Source organism: Ascaphus truei, assembly GCF_040206685.1.
Source record: "Ascaphus truei isolate aAscTru1 chromosome 18 unlocalized genomic scaffold, aAscTru1.hap1 SUPER_18_unloc_1, whole genome shotgun sequence".
NCBI lineage: Eukaryota > Metazoa > Chordata > Amphibia > Anura > Ascaphidae > Ascaphus > Ascaphus truei.
The window spans coordinates 18,732-32,433 of NW_027453856.1; the positions used below are offsets into that span (position 1 = coordinate 18,732).

Consider the following 13,702-nt stretch of genomic DNA (forward strand, 5'->3'; position numbering starts at 1 on the left):
TGAGGAAAAAACGATATATTTCTTTGCCACTGCGGGAAAAAAGTAGCAAGAAATGAAACATTTTCATTTGCTGCGAGGAATGCCATGTATATTTTCATTAGGGAAGCGAAAAATAAAAACACCTACAGCACCTGGTATTCCCAGGCAGTCTTCCAACCCAGTACTAATCAAGCCTCACCCTGCTTAGCTTCCGAGATCTGACGGGATCGGGCGCTTTCAAGGTAGTATGGCCGTAGGTGGAGATTGCTGTCTCATGATATCCTCTCATTCTTAAATCCATGAGCCTATATCTTGCTCCATGCATACACAGAGACTGAGAAAATGACAGGTGCACTCAAATGTACTATAGACGGAATTCTTGATGTCAGAATTCTATTTTGGAAGGTTGCATTGTGTTGAGCTTTCTGAGGAAAAAACGATATATTTCTTTGCCACTGTGGGAAAAAAAAGTAGTAAAAAATGAAACATTTTCATTTGCTGCAAGGAATGCCATGTATATTTTCATTAGGGAAGCGAAAAATAAAAACACCCACAGCACTTGGTATTCCCAGGCAGTCTCCCAACCCAGTACTAATCAAGCCTCACCCTGCTTAGCTTCCGAGATCTGACGGGATCGGGCGCTTTCAAGGTAGTATGGCCGTAGGTGGAGATTGCTGTCTCATGATATCCTCTCATTCTTAAATCCATGAGCCTATATCTTGCTCCATGCATACACAGAGACTGAGAAAATGACAGGTGCACTCAAATGTACTATAGACGGAATTCTTGATGTCAGAATTCTATTTTGGAAGGTTGCATTGTGTTGAACTTTCTGAGGAAAAAACGATATATTTCTTTTCCACTGCGGGAAAAAAGTAGTAAAAAATGAAACATTTTCATTTGCTGCAAGGAATGCCATGTATATTTTCATTAGGGAAGCGAAAAATAAAAACACCCACAGCACTTGGTATTCCCAGGCAGTCTCCCAACCCAGTACTAATCAAGCCTCACCCTGCTTAGCTTCCGAGATCTGACGGGATCGGGCGCTTTCAAGGTAGTATGGCCGTAGGTGGAGATTGCTGTCTCATGATATCCTCTCATTCTTAAATCCATGAGCCTATATCTTGCTCCATGCATACACAGAGACTGAGAAAATGACAGGTGCACTCAAATGTACTATAGACGGAATTCTTGATGTCAGAATTCTATTTTGGAAGGTTGCATTGTGTTGAACTTTCTGAGGAAAAAACGATATATTTCTTTTCCACTGCGGGAAAAAAGTAGCAAGAAATGAAACATTTTCATTTGCTGCGAGGAATGCCATGTATATTTTCATTAGGGAAGCGAAATATAAAAACACCTACAGCACCTGGTATTCCCAGGCAGTCTTCCAACCCAGTACTAATCAAGCCTCACCCTGCTTAGCTTCCGAGATCTGACGGGATCGGGCGCATTCAAGGTAGTATGGCCGTAGGTGGAGATTGCTGTCTCATGATATCCTCTCATTCTTAAATCCATGAGCCTATATCTTGCTCCATGCATACACAGAGACTGAGAAAATGACAGGTGCACTCAAATGTACTATAGACGGAATTCTTGATGTCAGAATTCTATTTTGGAAGGTTGCATTGTGTTGAACTTTCTGAGGAAAAAACGATATATTTCTTTTCCACTGCGGGAAAAAAGTAGTAAAAAATGAAACATTTTCATTTGCTGCAAGGAATGCCATGTATATTTTCATTAGGGAAGCGAAAAATAAAAACACCCACAGCACTTGGTATTCCCAGGCAGTCTCCCAACCCAGTACTAATCAAGCCTCACCCTGCTTAGCTTCCGAGATCTGACGGGATCGGGCGCTTTCAAGGTAGTATGGCCGTAGGTGGAGATTGCTGTCTCATGATATCCTCTCATTCTTAAATCCATGAGCCTATATCTTGCTCCATGCATACACAGAGACTGAGAAAATGACAGGTGCACTCAAATGTACTATAGACGGAATTCTTGATGTCAGAATTCTATTTTGGAAGGTTGCATTGTGTTGAACTTTCTGAGGAAAAAACGATATATTTCTTTTCCACTGCGGGATAAAAGTAGCAAGAAATGAAACATTTTCATTTGCTGCGAGGAATGCCATGTATATTTTCATTAGGGAAGCGAAAAATAAAAACACCTACAGCACCTGGTATTCCCAGGCAGTCTTCCAACCCAGTACTAATCAAGCCTCACCCTGCTTAGCTTCCGAGATCTGACGGGATCGGGCGCTTTCAAGGTAGTATGGCCGTAGGTGGAGATTGCTGTCTCATGATATCCTCTCATTCTTAAATCCATGAGCCTATATCTTGCTCCATGCATACACAGAGACTGAGAAAATGACAGGTGCACTCAAATGTACTATAGACGGAATTCTTGATGTCAGAATTCTATTTTGGAAGGTTGCATTGTGTTGAGCTTTCTGAGGAAAAAACGATATATTTCTTTGCCACTGTGGGAAAAAAAAGTAGTAAAAAATGAAACATTTTCATTTGCTGCAAGGAATGCCATGTATATTTTCATTAGGGAAGCGAAAAATAAAATCACCCACAGCACTTGGTATTCCCAGGCAGTCTCCCAACCCAGTACTAATCAAGCCTCACCCTGCTTAGCTTCCGAGATCTGACGGGATCGGGCGCTTTCAAGGTAGTATGGCCGTAGGTGGAGATTGCTGTCTCATGATATCCTCTCATTCTTAAATCCATGAGCCTATATCTTGCTCCATGCATACACAGAGACTGAGAAAATGACAGGTGCACTCAAATGTACTATAGACGGAATTCTTGATGTCAGAATTCTATTTTGGAAGGTTGCATTGTGTTGAGCTTTCTGAGGAAAAAACGATATATTTCTTTGCCACTGCGGGAAAAAAGTAGCAAGAAATGAAACATTTTCATTTGCTGCGAGGAATGCCATGTATATTTTCATTAGGGAAGCGAAAAATAAAAACACCTACAGCACCTGGTATTCCCAGGCAGTCTTCCAACCCAGTACTAATCAAGCCTCACCCTGCTTAGCTTCCGAGATCTGACGGGATCGGGCGCTTTCAAGGTAGTATGGCCGTAGGTGGAGATTTGCTGTCTCATGATATCCTCTCATTCTTAAATCCATGAGCCTATATCTTGCTCCATGCATACACAGAGACTGAGAAAATGACAGGTGCACTCAAATGTACTATAGACGGAATTCTTGATGTCAGAATTCTATTTTGGAAGGTTGCATTGTGTTGAGCTTTCTGAGGAAAAAACGATATATTTCTTTGCCACTGTGGGAAAAAAAAGTAGTAAAAAATGAAACATTTTCATTTGCTGCAAGGAATGCCATGTATATTTTCATTAGGGAAGCGAAAAATAAAAACACCCACAGCACTTGGTATTCCCAGGCAGTCTCCCAACCCAGTACTAATCAAGCCTCACCCTGCTTAGCTTCCGAGATCTGACGGGATCGGGCGCTTTCAAGGTAGTATGGCCGTAGGTGGAGATTGCTGTCTCATGATATCCTCTCATTCTTAAATCCATGAGCCTATATCTTGCTCCATGCATACACAGAGACTGAGAAAATGACAGGTGCACTCAAATGTACTATAGACGGAATTCTTGATGTCAGAATTCTATTTTGGAAGGTTGCATTGTGTTGAACTTTCTGAGGAAAAAACGATATATTTCTTTTCCACTGCGGGAAAAAAGTAGTAAAAAATGAAACATTTTCATTTGCTGCAAGGAATGCCATGTATATTTTCATTAGGGAAGCGAAAAATAAAATCACCCACAGCACTTGGTATTCCCAGGCAGTCTCCCAACCCAGTACTAATCAAGCCTCACCCTGCTTAGCTTCCGAGATCTGACGGGATCGGGCGCTTTCAAGGTAGTATGGCCGTAGGTGGAGATTGCTGTCTCATGATATCCTCTCATTCTTAAATCCATGAGCCTATATCTTGCTCCATGCATACACAGAGACTGAGAAAATGACAGGTGCACTCAAATGTACTATAGACGGAATTCTTGATGTCAGAATTCTATTTTGGAAGGTTGCATTGTGTTGAACTTTCTGAGGAAAAAACGATATATTTCTTTTCCACTGCGGGAAAAAAGTAGTAAAAAATGAAACATTTTCATTTGCTGCAAGGAATGCCATGTATATTTTCATTAGGGAAGCGAAAAATAAAAACACCCACAGCACTTGGTATTCCCAGGCAGTCTCCCAACCCAGTACTAATCAAGCCTCACCCTGCTTAGCTTCCGAGATCTGACGGGATCGGGCGCTTTCAAGGTAGTATGGCCGTAGGTGGAGATTGCTGTCTCATGATATCCTCTCATTCTTAAATCCATGAGCCTATATCTTGCTCCACGCATACACAGAGACTGAGAAAATGACAGGTGCACTCAAATGTACTATAGACGGAATTCTTGATGTCAGAATTCTATTTTGGAAGGTTGCATTGTGTTGAACTTTCTGAGGAAAAAACGATATATTTATTTTCCACTGCGGGAAAAAAGTAGCAAGAAATGAAACATTTTCATTTGCTGCGAGGAATGCCATGTATATTTTCATTAGGGAAGCGAAAAATAAAAACACCTACAGCACCTGGTATTCCCAGGCAGTCTTCCAACCCAGTACTAATCAAGCCTCACCCTGCTTAGCTTCCGAGATCTGACGGGATCGGGCGCTTTCAAGGTAGTATGGCCGTAGGTGGAGATTGCTGTCTCATGATATCCTCTCATTCTTAAATCCATGAGCCTATATCTTGCTCCATGCATACACAGAGACTGAGAAAATGACAGGTGCACTCAAATGTACTATAGACGGAATTCTTGATGTCAGAATTCTATTTTGGAAGGTTGCATTGTGTTGAGCTTTCTGAGGAAAAAACGATATATTTCTTTGCCACTGCGGGAAAAAAGTAGTAAAAAATGAAACATTTTCATTTGCTGCAAGGAATGCCATGTATATTTTCATTAGGGAAGCGAAAAATAAAAACACCCACAGCACTTAGTATTCCCAGGCAGTCTCCCAACCCAGTACTAATCAAGCTTCACCCTGCTTAGCTTCCGAGATCTGACGGGATCGGGCGCTTTCAAGGTAGTATGGCCGTAGGTGGAGATTGCTGTCTCATGATATCCTCTCATTCTTAAATCCATGAGCCTATATCTTGCTCCATGCATACACAGAGACTGAGAAAATGACAGGTGCACTCAAATGTACTATAGACGGAATTCTTGATGTCAGAATTCTATTTTGGAAGGTTGCATTGTGTTGAACTTTCTGAGGAAAAAACGATATATTTCTTTTCCACTGCGGGAAAAAAGTAGTAAAAAATGAAACATTTTCATTTGCTGCAAGGAATGCCATGTATATTTTCATTAGGGAAGCGAAAAATAAAAACACCCACAGCACTTGGTATTCCCAGGCAGTCTCCCAACCCAGTACTAATCAAGCCTCACCCTGCTTAGCTTCCGAGATCTGACGGGATCGGGCGCTTTCAAGGTAGTATGGCCGTAGGTGGAGATTGCTGTCTCATGATATCCTCTCATTCTTAAATCCATGAGCCTATATCTTGCTCCATGCATACACAGAGACTGAGAAAATGACAGGTGCACTCAAATGTACTATAGACGGAATTCTTGATGTCAGAATTCTATTTTGGAAGGTTGCATTGTGTTGAACTTTCTGAGGAAAAAACGATATATTTATTTTCCACTGCGGGAAAAAAGTAGCAAGAAATTAAACATTTTCATTTGCTGCGAGGAATGCCATGTATATTTTCATTAGGGAAGCGAAAAATAAAAACACCTACAGCACCTGGTATTCCCAGGCAGTCTTCCAACCCAGTACTAATCAAGCCTCACCCTGCTTAGCTTCCGAGATCTGACGGGATCGGGCGCTTTCAAGGTAGTATGGCCGTAGGTGGAGATTGCTGTCTCATGATATCCTCTCATTCTTAAATCCATGAGCCTATATCTTGCTCCATGCATACACAGAGACTGAGAAAATGACAGGTGCACTCAAATGTACTATAGACGGAATTCTTGATGTCAGAATTCTATTTTGGAAGGTTGCATTGTGTTGAACTTTCTGAGGAAAAAACGATATATTTCTTTTCCACTGCGGGAAAAAAGTAGTAAAAAATGAAACATTTTCATTTGCTGCAAGGAATGCCATGTATATTTTCATTAGGGAAGCGAAAAATAAAAACACCCACAGCACTTGGTATTCCCAGGCAGTCTCCCAACCCAGTACTAATCAAGCCTCACCCTGCTTAGCTTCCGAGATCTGACGGGATCGGGCGCTTTCAAGGTAGTATGGCCGTAGGTGGAGATTGCTGTCTCATTATATCCTCTCATTCTTAAATCCATGAGCCTATATCTTGCTCCATGCATACACAGAGACTGAGAAAATGACAGGTGCACTCAAATGTACTATAGACGGAATTCTTGATGTCAGAATTCTATTTTGGAAGGTTGCATTGTGTTGAACTTTCTGAGGAAAAAACGATATATTTATTTTCCACTGCGGGAAAAAAGTAGCAAGAAATGAAACATTTTCATTTGCTGCGAGGAATGCCATGTATATTTTCATTAGGGAAGCGAAAAATAAAAACACCTACAGCACCTGGTATTTCCAGGCAGTCTTCCAACCCAGTACTAATCAAGCCTCACCCTGCTTAGCTTCCGAGATCTGACGGGATCGGGCGCTTTCAAGGTAGTATGGCCGTAGGTGGAGATTGCTGTCTCATGATATCCTCTCATTCTTAAATCCATGAGCCTATATCTTGCTCCATGCATACACAGAGACTGAGAAAATGACAGGTGCACTCAAATGTACTATAGACGGAATTCTTGATGTCAGAATTCTATTTTGGAAGGTTGCATTGTGTTGAGCTTTCTGAGGAAAAAACGATATATTTCTTTGCCACTGCGGGAAAAAAGTAGCAAGAAATGAAACATTTTCATTTGCTGCGAGGAATGCCATGTATATTTTCATTAGGGAAGCGAAAAATAAAAACACCTACAGCACCTGGTATTCCCAGGCAGTCTTCCAACCCAGTACTAATCAAGCCTCACCCTGCTTAGCTTCCGAGATCTGACGGGATCGGGCGCTTTCAAGGTAGTATGGCCGTAGGTGGAGATTGCTGTCTCATGATATCCTCTCATTCTTAAATCCATGAGCCTATATCTTGCTCCATGCATACACAGAGACTGAGAAAATGACAGGTGCACTCAAATGTACTATAGACGGAATTCTTGATGTCAGAATTCTATTTTGGAAGGTTGCATTGTGTTGAGCTTTCTGAGGAAAAAACGATATATTTCTTTGCCACTGCGGGAAAAAAGTAGTAAAAAATGAAACATTTTCATTTGCTGCAAGGAATGCCATGTATATTTTCATTAGGGAAGCGAAAAATAAAAACACCCACAGCACTTGGTATTCCCAGGCAGTCTCCCAACCCAGTACTAATCAAGCCTCACCCTGCTTAGCTTCCGAGATCTGACGGGATCAGGCGCTTTCAAGGTAGTATGGCCGTAGGTGGAGATTGCTGTCTCATGATATCCTCTCATTCTTAAATCCATGAGCCTATATCTTGCTCCATGCATACACAGAGACTGAGAAAATGACAGGTGCACTCAAATGTACTATAGACGGAATTCTTGATGTCAGAATTCTATTTTGGAAGGTTGCATTGTGTTGAACTTTCTGAGGAAAAAACGATATATTTCTTTTCCACTGCGGGAAAAAAGTAGTAAAAAATGAAACATTTTCATTTGCTGCAAGGAATGCCATGTATATTTTCATTAGGGAAGCGAAAAATAAAAACACCCACAGCACTTGGTATTCCCAGGCAGTCTCCCAACCCAGTACTAATCAAGCCTCACCCTGCTTAGCTTCCGAGATCTGACGGGATCGGGCGCTTTCAAGGTAGTATGGCCGTAGGTGGAGATTGCTGTCTCATGATATCCTCTCATTCTTAAATCCATGAGCCTATATCTTGCTCCATGCATACACAGAGACTGAGAAAATGACAGGTGCACTCAAATGTACTATAGACGGAATTCTTGATGTCAGAATTCTATTTTGGAAGGTTGCATTGTGTTGAACTTTCTGAGGAAAAAACGATATATTTCTTTTCCACTGCGGGAAAAAAGTAGTAAAAAATGAAACATTTTCATTTGCTGCAAGGAATGCCATGTATATTTTCATTAGGGAAGCGAAAAATAAAAACACCCACAGCACTTGGTATTCCCAGGCAGTCTCCCAACCCAGTACTAATCAAGCCTCACCCTGCTTAGCTTCCGAGATCTGACGGGATCGGGCACTTTCAAGGTAGTATGGCCGTAGGTGGAGATTGCTGTCTCATGATATCCTCTCATTCTTAAATCCATGAGCCTATATCTTGCTCCATGCATACACAGAGACTGAGAAAATGACAGGTGCACTCAAATGTACTATAGACGGAATTCTTGATGTCAGAATTCTATTTTGGAAGGTTGCATTGTGTTGAACTTTCTGAGGAAAAAACGATATATTTCTTTTCCACTGCGGGAAAAAAGTAGTAAAAAATGAAACATTTTCATTTGCTGCAAGGAATGCCATGTATATTTTCATTAGGGAAGCGAAAAATAAAAACACCCACAGCACTTGGTATTCCCAGGCAGTCTCCCAACCCAGTACTAATCAAGCCTCACCCTGCTTAGCTTCCGAGATCTGACGGGATCGGGCGCTTTCAAGGTAGTATGGCCGTAGGTGGAGATTGCTGTCTCATGATATCCTCTCATTCTTAAATCCATGAGCCTATATTTTGCTCCATGCATACACAGAGACTGAGAAAATGACAGGTGCACTCAAATGTACTATAGACGGAATTCTTGATGTCAGAATTCTATTTTGGAAGGTTGCATTGTGTTGAACTTTCTGAGGAAAAAACGATATATTTCTTTTCCACTGTGGGAAAAAAGTAGTAAAAAATGAAACATTTTCATTTGCTGCAAGGAATGCCATGTATATTTTCATTAGGGAAGCGAAAAATAAAAACACCCACAGCACTTGGTATTCCCAGGCAGTCTCCCAACCCAGTACTAATCAAGCCTCACCCTGCTTAGCTTCCGAGATCTGACGGGATCGGGCGCTTTCAAGGTAGTATGGCCGTAGGTGGAGATTGCTGTCTCATGATATCCTCTCATTCTTAAATCCATGAGCCTATATCTTGCTCCATGCATACACAGAGACTGAGAAAATGACAGGTGCACTCAAATGTACTATAGACGCAATTCTTGATGTCAGAATTCTATTTTGGAAGGTTGCATTGTGTTGAACTTTCTGAGGAAAAAACGATATATTTCTTTTCCACTGCGGGAAAAAAGTAGTAAAAAATGAAACATTTTCATTTGCTGCAAGGAATGCCATGTATATTTTCATTAGGGAAGCGAAAAATAAAAACACCCACAGCACTTGGTATTCCCAGGCAGTCTCCCAACCCAGTACTAATCAAGCCTCACCCTGCTTAGCTTCCGAGATCTGACGGGATCGGGCACTTTCAAGGTAGTATGGCCGTAGGTGGAGATTGCTGTCTCATGATATCCTCTCATTCTTAAATCCATGAGCCTATATCTTGCTCCATGCATACACAGAGACTGAGAAAATGACAGGTGCACTCAAATGTACTATAGACGGAATTCTTGATGTCAGAATTCTATTTTGGAAGGTTGCATTGTGTTGAACTTTCTGAGGAAAAAACGATATATTTCTTTTCCACTGCGGGAAAAAAGTAGTAAAAAATGAAACATTTTCATTTGCTGCAAGGAATGCCATGTATATTTTCATTAGGGAAGCGAAAAATAAAAACACCCACAGCACTTGGTATTCCCAGGCAGTCTCCCAACCCAGTACTAATCAAGCCTCACCCTGCTTAGCTTCCGAGATCTGACGGGATCGGGCGCTTTCAAGGTAGTATGGCCGTAGGTGGAGATTGCTGTCTCATGATATCCTCTCATTCTTAAATCCATGAGCCTATATCTTGCTCCATGCATACACAGAGACTGAGAAAATGACAGGTGCACTCAAATGTACTATAGACGGAATTCTTGATGTCAGAATTCTATTTTGGAAGGTTGCATTGTGTTGAACTTTCTGAGGAAAAAACGATATATTTCTTTTCCACTGCGGGAAAAAAGTAGTAAAAAATGAAACATTTTCATTTGCTGCAAGGAATGCCATGTATATTTTCATTAGGGAAGCGAAAAATAAAAACACCCACAGCACTTGGTATTCCCAGGCAGTCTCCCAACCCAGTACTAATCAAGCCTCACCCTGCTTAGCTTCCGAGATCTGACGGGATCGGGCGCTTTCAAGGTAGTATGGCCGTAGGTTGAGATTGCTGTCTCATGATATCCTCTCATTCTTAAATCCATGAGCCTATATTTTGCTCCATGCATACACAGAGACTGAGAAAATGACAGGTGCACTCAAATGTACTATAGACGGAATTCTTGATGTCAGAATTCTATTTTGGAAGGTTGCATTGTGTTGAACTTTCTGAGGAAAAAACGATATATTTCTTTTCCACTGTGGGAAAAAAGTAGTAAAAAATGAAACATTTTCATTTGCTGCAAGGAATGCCATGTATATTTTCATTAGGGAAGCGAAAAATAAAAACACCCACAGCACTTGGTATTCCCAGGCAGTCTCCCAACCCAGTACTAATCAAGCCTCACCCTGCTTAGCTTCCGAGATCTGACGGGATCGGGCGCTTTCAAGGTAGTATGGCCGTAGGTGGAGATTGCTGTCTCATGATATCCTCTCATTCTTAAATCCATGAGCCTATATCTTGCTCCATGCATACACAGAGACTGAGAAAATGACAGGTGCACTCAAATGTACTATAGACGGAATTCTTGATGTCAGAATTCTATTTTGGAAGGTTGCATTGTGTTGAACTTTCTGAGGAAAAAACGATATATTTCTTTTCCACTGCGGGAAAAAAGTAGCAAGAAATGAAACATTTTCATTTGCTGCGAGGAATGCCATGTATATTTTCATTAGGGAAGCGAAAAATAAAAACACCTACAGCACCTGGTATTTCCAGGCAGTCTTCCAACCCAGTACTAATCAAGCCTCACCCTGCTTAGCTTCCGAGATCTGACGGGATCGGGCGCTTTCAAGGTAGTATGGCCGTAGGTGGAGATTGCTGTCTCATGATATCCTCTCATTCTTAAATCCATGAGCCTATATCTTGCTCCATGCATACACAGAGACTGAGAAAATGACAGGTGCACTCAAATGTACTATAGACGGAATTCTTGATGTCAGAATTCTATTTTGGAAGGTTGCATTGTGTTGAGCTTTCTGAGGAAAAAACGATATATTTCTTTGCCACTGCGGGAAAAAAGTAGCAAGAAATGAAACATTTTCATTTGCTGCGAGGAATGCCATGTATATTTTCATTAGGGAAGCGAAAAATAAAAACACCTACAGCACCTGGTATTCCCAGGCAGTCTTCCAACCCAGTACTAATCAAGCCTCACCCTGCTTAGCTTCCGAGATCTGACGGGATCAGGCGCTTTCAAGGTAGTATGGCCGTAGGTGGAGATTGCTGTCTCATGATATCCTCTCATTCTTAAATCCATGAGCCTATATCTTGCTCCATGCATACACAGAGACTGAGAAAATGACAGGTGCACTCAAATGTACTATAGACGGAATTCTTGATGTCAGAATTCTATTTTGGAAGGTTGCATTGTGTTGAACTTTCTGAGGAAAAAACGATATATTTCTTTTCCACTGCGGGAAAAAAGTAGTAAAAAATGAAACATTTTCATTTGCTGCAAGGAATGCCATGTATATTTTCATTAGGGAAGCGAAAAAGAAAAACACCCACAGCACTTGGTATTCCCAGGCAGTCTCCCAACCCAGTACTAATCAAGCCTCACCCTGCTTAGCTTCCGAGATCTGACGGGATCGGGCGCTTTCAAGGTAGTATGGCCGTAGGTGGAGATTGCTGTCTCATGATATCCTCTCATTCTTAAATCCATGAGCCTATATCTTGCTCCATGCATACACAGAGACTGAGAAAATGACAGGTGCACTCAAATGTACTATAGACGGAATTCTTGATGTCAGAATTCTATTTTGGAAGGTTGCATTGTGTTGAACTTTCTGAGGAAAAAACGATATATTTCTTTTCCACTGCGGGAAAAAAGTAGTAAAAAATGAAACATTTTCATTTGCTGCAAGGAATGCCATGTATATTTTCATTAGGGAAGCGAAAAATAAAAACACCCACAGCACTTGGTATTCCCAGGCAGTCTCCCAACCCAGTACTAATCAAGCCTCACCCTGCTTAGCTTCCGAGATCTGACGGGATCGGGCGCTTTCAAGGTAGTATGGCCGTAGGTGGAGATTGCTGTCTCATGATATCCTCTCATTCTTAAATCCATGAGCCTATATCTTGCTCCATGCATACACAGAGACTGAGAAAATGACAGGTGCACTCAAATGTACTATAGACGGAATTCTTGATGTCAGAATTCTATTATGGAAGGTTGCATTGTGTTGAACTTTCTGAGGAAAAAACGATATATTTCTTTTCCACTGCGGGAAAAAAGTAGTAAAAAATGAAACATTTTCATTTGCTGCAAGGAATGCCATGTATATTTTCATTAGGGAAGCGAAAAATAAAAACACCCACAGCACTTGGTATTCCCAGGCAGTCTCCCAACCCAGTACTAATCAAGCCTCACCCTGCTTAGCTTCCGAGATCTGACGGGATCGGGCGCTTTCAAGGTAGTATGGCCGTAGGTGGAGATTGCTGTCTCATGATATCCTCTCATTCTTAAATCCATGAGCCTATATTTTGCTCCATGCATACACAGAGACTGAGAAAATGACAGGTGCACTCAAATGTACTATAGACGGAATTCTTGATGTCAGAATTCTATTTTGGAAGGTTGCATTGTGTTGAACTTTCTGAGGAAAAAACGATATATTTCTTTTCCACTGTGGGAAAAAAGTAGTAAAAAATGAAACATTTTCATTTGCTGCAAGGAATGCCATGTATATTTTCATTAGGGAAGCGAAAAATAAAAACACCCACAGCACTTGGTATTCCCAGGCAGTCTCCCAACCCAGTACTAATCAAGCCTCACCCTGCTTAGCTTCCGAGATCTGACGGGATCGGGCGCTTTCAAGGTAGTATGGCCGTAGGTGGAGATTGCTGTCTCATGATATCCTCTCATTCTTAAATCCATGAGCCTATATCTTGCTCCATGCATACACAGAGACTGAGAAAATGACAGGTGCACTCAAATGTACTATAGACGGAATTCTTGATGTCAGAATTCTATTTTGGAAGGTTGCATTGTGTTGAACTTTCTGAGGAAAAAACGATATATTTATTTTCCACTGCGGGAAAAAAGTAGTAAAAAATGAAACATTTTCATTTGCTGCAAGGAATGCCATGTATATTTTCATTAGGGAAGCGAAAAATAAAAACACCCACAGCACTTGGCATTCCCAGGCAGTCTCCCAACCCAGTACTAATCAAGCCTCACCCTGCTTAGCTTCCGAGATCTGACGGGATCGGGCGCTTTCAAGGTAGTATGGCCGTAGGTGGAGATTGCTGTCTCATGATATCCTCTCATTCTTAAATCCATGAGCCTATATCTTGCTCCATGCATACACAGAGACTGAGAAAATGACAGGT

The 13,702-nt window shown here is 41.4% G+C and overlaps 34 non-coding genes across 34 annotated transcripts; all 34 read right to left on the minus strand.

Moving 5' to 3' along the window:
* Positions 1–119: 119 nt before the first annotated feature.
* Positions 120–238, minus strand: LOC142474287 (5S ribosomal RNA). The gene has a single exon (XR_012790248.1). It is a non-coding gene; the product is annotated as a 5S ribosomal RNA (ribosomal RNA).
* A 288-nt stretch (positions 239–526) lies between these two features.
* Positions 527–645, minus strand: LOC142474400 (5S ribosomal RNA). Its single transcript, XR_012790352.1, has one exon. It is a non-coding gene; the product is annotated as a 5S ribosomal RNA (ribosomal RNA).
* A 286-nt stretch (positions 646–931) lies between these two features.
* Positions 932–1,050, minus strand: LOC142474413 (5S ribosomal RNA). The gene has a single exon (XR_012790364.1). It is a non-coding gene; the product is annotated as a 5S ribosomal RNA (ribosomal RNA).
* Positions 1,051–1,336: 286 nt separating this feature from the next.
* LOC142474459 (5S ribosomal RNA) lies at positions 1,337–1,455 on the minus strand. The gene has a single exon (XR_012790407.1). It is a non-coding gene; the product is annotated as a 5S ribosomal RNA (ribosomal RNA).
* A 286-nt stretch (positions 1,456–1,741) lies between these two features.
* On the minus strand, positions 1,742–1,860 carry LOC142474425 (5S ribosomal RNA). The gene has a single exon (XR_012790375.1). It is a non-coding gene; the product is annotated as a 5S ribosomal RNA (ribosomal RNA).
* Positions 1,861–2,146: 286 nt separating this feature from the next.
* LOC142474288 (5S ribosomal RNA) lies at positions 2,147–2,265 on the minus strand. The gene has a single exon (XR_012790249.1). It is a non-coding gene; the product is annotated as a 5S ribosomal RNA (ribosomal RNA).
* Positions 2,266–2,553: 288 nt separating this feature from the next.
* Positions 2,554–2,672, minus strand: LOC142474436 (5S ribosomal RNA). Its single transcript, XR_012790386.1, has one exon. It is a non-coding gene; the product is annotated as a 5S ribosomal RNA (ribosomal RNA).
* Positions 2,673–2,958: 286 nt separating this feature from the next.
* Positions 2,959–3,077, minus strand: LOC142474289 (5S ribosomal RNA). Its single transcript, XR_012790250.1, has one exon. It is a non-coding gene; the product is annotated as a 5S ribosomal RNA (ribosomal RNA).
* A 289-nt stretch (positions 3,078–3,366) lies between these two features.
* Positions 3,367–3,485, minus strand: LOC142474448 (5S ribosomal RNA). The gene has a single exon (XR_012790397.1). It is a non-coding gene; the product is annotated as a 5S ribosomal RNA (ribosomal RNA).
* A 286-nt stretch (positions 3,486–3,771) lies between these two features.
* LOC142474460 (5S ribosomal RNA) lies at positions 3,772–3,890 on the minus strand. The gene has a single exon (XR_012790408.1). It is a non-coding gene; the product is annotated as a 5S ribosomal RNA (ribosomal RNA).
* Positions 3,891–4,176: 286 nt separating this feature from the next.
* LOC142474472 (5S ribosomal RNA) lies at positions 4,177–4,295 on the minus strand. Its single transcript, XR_012790419.1, has one exon. It is a non-coding gene; the product is annotated as a 5S ribosomal RNA (ribosomal RNA).
* A 286-nt stretch (positions 4,296–4,581) lies between these two features.
* Positions 4,582–4,700, minus strand: LOC142474290 (5S ribosomal RNA). Its single transcript, XR_012790251.1, has one exon. It is a non-coding gene; the product is annotated as a 5S ribosomal RNA (ribosomal RNA).
* A 286-nt stretch (positions 4,701–4,986) lies between these two features.
* Positions 4,987–5,105, minus strand: LOC142474599 (5S ribosomal RNA). Its single transcript, XR_012790539.1, has one exon. It is a non-coding gene; the product is annotated as a 5S ribosomal RNA (ribosomal RNA).
* Positions 5,106–5,391: 286 nt separating this feature from the next.
* LOC142474483 (5S ribosomal RNA) lies at positions 5,392–5,510 on the minus strand. The gene has a single exon (XR_012790430.1). It is a non-coding gene; the product is annotated as a 5S ribosomal RNA (ribosomal RNA).
* Positions 5,511–5,796: 286 nt separating this feature from the next.
* Positions 5,797–5,915, minus strand: LOC142474291 (5S ribosomal RNA). The gene has a single exon (XR_012790252.1). It is a non-coding gene; the product is annotated as a 5S ribosomal RNA (ribosomal RNA).
* A 286-nt stretch (positions 5,916–6,201) lies between these two features.
* Positions 6,202–6,320, minus strand: LOC142474495 (5S ribosomal RNA). Its single transcript, XR_012790441.1, has one exon. It is a non-coding gene; the product is annotated as a 5S ribosomal RNA (ribosomal RNA).
* Positions 6,321–6,606: 286 nt separating this feature from the next.
* LOC142474554 (5S ribosomal RNA) lies at positions 6,607–6,725 on the minus strand. Its single transcript, XR_012790496.1, has one exon. It is a non-coding gene; the product is annotated as a 5S ribosomal RNA (ribosomal RNA).
* A 286-nt stretch (positions 6,726–7,011) lies between these two features.
* LOC142474293 (5S ribosomal RNA) lies at positions 7,012–7,130 on the minus strand. The gene has a single exon (XR_012790254.1). It is a non-coding gene; the product is annotated as a 5S ribosomal RNA (ribosomal RNA).
* A 286-nt stretch (positions 7,131–7,416) lies between these two features.
* Positions 7,417–7,535, minus strand: LOC142474399 (5S ribosomal RNA). The gene has a single exon (XR_012790351.1). It is a non-coding gene; the product is annotated as a 5S ribosomal RNA (ribosomal RNA).
* A 286-nt stretch (positions 7,536–7,821) lies between these two features.
* Positions 7,822–7,940, minus strand: LOC142474507 (5S ribosomal RNA). Its single transcript, XR_012790452.1, has one exon. It is a non-coding gene; the product is annotated as a 5S ribosomal RNA (ribosomal RNA).
* Positions 7,941–8,226: 286 nt separating this feature from the next.
* Positions 8,227–8,345, minus strand: LOC142474258 (5S ribosomal RNA). The gene has a single exon (XR_012790222.1). It is a non-coding gene; the product is annotated as a 5S ribosomal RNA (ribosomal RNA).
* A 286-nt stretch (positions 8,346–8,631) lies between these two features.
* On the minus strand, positions 8,632–8,750 carry LOC142474519 (5S ribosomal RNA). Its single transcript, XR_012790463.1, has one exon. It is a non-coding gene; the product is annotated as a 5S ribosomal RNA (ribosomal RNA).
* A 286-nt stretch (positions 8,751–9,036) lies between these two features.
* LOC142474531 (5S ribosomal RNA) lies at positions 9,037–9,155 on the minus strand. The gene has a single exon (XR_012790475.1). It is a non-coding gene; the product is annotated as a 5S ribosomal RNA (ribosomal RNA).
* A 286-nt stretch (positions 9,156–9,441) lies between these two features.
* On the minus strand, positions 9,442–9,560 carry LOC142474259 (5S ribosomal RNA). The gene has a single exon (XR_012790223.1). It is a non-coding gene; the product is annotated as a 5S ribosomal RNA (ribosomal RNA).
* Positions 9,561–9,846: 286 nt separating this feature from the next.
* Positions 9,847–9,965, minus strand: LOC142474543 (5S ribosomal RNA). The gene has a single exon (XR_012790486.1). It is a non-coding gene; the product is annotated as a 5S ribosomal RNA (ribosomal RNA).
* A 286-nt stretch (positions 9,966–10,251) lies between these two features.
* LOC142474555 (5S ribosomal RNA) lies at positions 10,252–10,370 on the minus strand. The gene has a single exon (XR_012790497.1). It is a non-coding gene; the product is annotated as a 5S ribosomal RNA (ribosomal RNA).
* Positions 10,371–10,656: 286 nt separating this feature from the next.
* On the minus strand, positions 10,657–10,775 carry LOC142474567 (5S ribosomal RNA). The gene has a single exon (XR_012790508.1). It is a non-coding gene; the product is annotated as a 5S ribosomal RNA (ribosomal RNA).
* Positions 10,776–11,061: 286 nt separating this feature from the next.
* On the minus strand, positions 11,062–11,180 carry LOC142474556 (5S ribosomal RNA). The gene has a single exon (XR_012790498.1). It is a non-coding gene; the product is annotated as a 5S ribosomal RNA (ribosomal RNA).
* Positions 11,181–11,466: 286 nt separating this feature from the next.
* LOC142474528 (5S ribosomal RNA) lies at positions 11,467–11,585 on the minus strand. The gene has a single exon (XR_012790472.1). It is a non-coding gene; the product is annotated as a 5S ribosomal RNA (ribosomal RNA).
* A 286-nt stretch (positions 11,586–11,871) lies between these two features.
* On the minus strand, positions 11,872–11,990 carry LOC142474578 (5S ribosomal RNA). The gene has a single exon (XR_012790519.1). It is a non-coding gene; the product is annotated as a 5S ribosomal RNA (ribosomal RNA).
* Positions 11,991–12,276: 286 nt separating this feature from the next.
* Positions 12,277–12,395, minus strand: LOC142474590 (5S ribosomal RNA). Its single transcript, XR_012790530.1, has one exon. It is a non-coding gene; the product is annotated as a 5S ribosomal RNA (ribosomal RNA).
* Positions 12,396–12,681: 286 nt separating this feature from the next.
* On the minus strand, positions 12,682–12,800 carry LOC142474601 (5S ribosomal RNA). The gene has a single exon (XR_012790541.1). It is a non-coding gene; the product is annotated as a 5S ribosomal RNA (ribosomal RNA).
* Positions 12,801–13,086: 286 nt separating this feature from the next.
* LOC142474613 (5S ribosomal RNA) lies at positions 13,087–13,205 on the minus strand. Its single transcript, XR_012790552.1, has one exon. It is a non-coding gene; the product is annotated as a 5S ribosomal RNA (ribosomal RNA).
* Positions 13,206–13,491: 286 nt separating this feature from the next.
* Positions 13,492–13,610, minus strand: LOC142474253 (5S ribosomal RNA). The gene has a single exon (XR_012790217.1). It is a non-coding gene; the product is annotated as a 5S ribosomal RNA (ribosomal RNA).
* Between the last annotated feature and the right edge of the window lie 92 nt (positions 13,611–13,702).